The 830-nt window shown below is 60.0% G+C and overlaps 1 long non-coding RNA gene across 1 annotated transcript in view; it reads left to right on the plus strand.

Moving 5' to 3' along the window:
• Nucleotides 1–704: 704 nt before the first annotated feature.
• LOC109303393 overlaps nt 705–830 on the plus strand; it is a 12,088-nt gene continuing 11,962 nt past the window's right edge. Inside the window, exon 1 of the long non-coding RNA XR_002099089.1 lies at nt 705–778. This is a non-coding gene — a long non-coding RNA (uncharacterized LOC109303393). The remainder of the gene's footprint in view (nt 779–830) is intronic.

An 830-nucleotide genomic window follows, 5' to 3' on the forward strand; every position in this document is an offset into this window, starting at 1 on the left:
ACTTACACTACTGAAATAGTGGATATGTGAAGACACAGGGCCTCAAGCCACTTGCCACACTAATAATTAACCCAAGGCAGAAGAGATTAGTTGCTAGTTTCCGTAGGAAAACAAAGGGAAGAGTTCCTCTGTGTTCCGCCCCACTACACATTCAAGTGAATACTAGATAGAAAGTAGCTGCAGAGTTGCAACGCATTTTCAAGCACTAACTCGAGAGCTAGCCAGCTCTTTTTAAAGCTGGAGAGGTCTCTTTCCCACACGGCAATTATTTCAAGTGAGCGGTAGGGGGTCAGAGTTTATTGCACCATTCACCACAGAAGTGCACAAAAATTAACTCTGCGTGGGGCCGGCCTTCCTTTGCACAGGCGGGCCCGTCTCGGCTTCCTGCATAATTCACCACAGATCCGCACCACCACTGCTTTGGAGATGTGCGTGTGCGCGCCCAGCCTGACGTATGCCACGATGCCCCAGGGCCCTTTCAGACACCAGGGGCCAGGGCAGAGAGCGATTTGTCCCTCAGAGGCCAGAGCATACAGCTGCCAGGCTAGCGGACTCCAAAGGGCTGGCCAGGGAGGTCGCCCCCAAGACCGCGGCCGGCTCCCGCTCAGGGCAGCGCTCGGCCCCTGGCCCTTCCCAGCAGCCCCTGCGCGAGCCTCAGCGGGGGAGGAGCGGAGCCGCCCAGGGCAGCGCTGAAGCGAAGAGCGCGCGGGGGCAGGGGGGCGTCGCGGGGGGAGGTGGGTTGGTACCTGCGCTGGAAATCCTGCTCGAAGGGGGCCAGGTAGGGGTCGCGCTGCAGCAGACGCTGCAGGCCGGGCGCGGGCGCGGCGCTG

This window comes from Gavialis gangeticus, unplaced genomic scaffold (assembly GCF_001723915.1).
Source record: "Gavialis gangeticus isolate Ggan-Ray unplaced genomic scaffold, GavGan_comp1, whole genome shotgun sequence".
NCBI lineage: Eukaryota > Metazoa > Chordata > Crocodylia > Gavialidae > Gavialis > Gavialis gangeticus.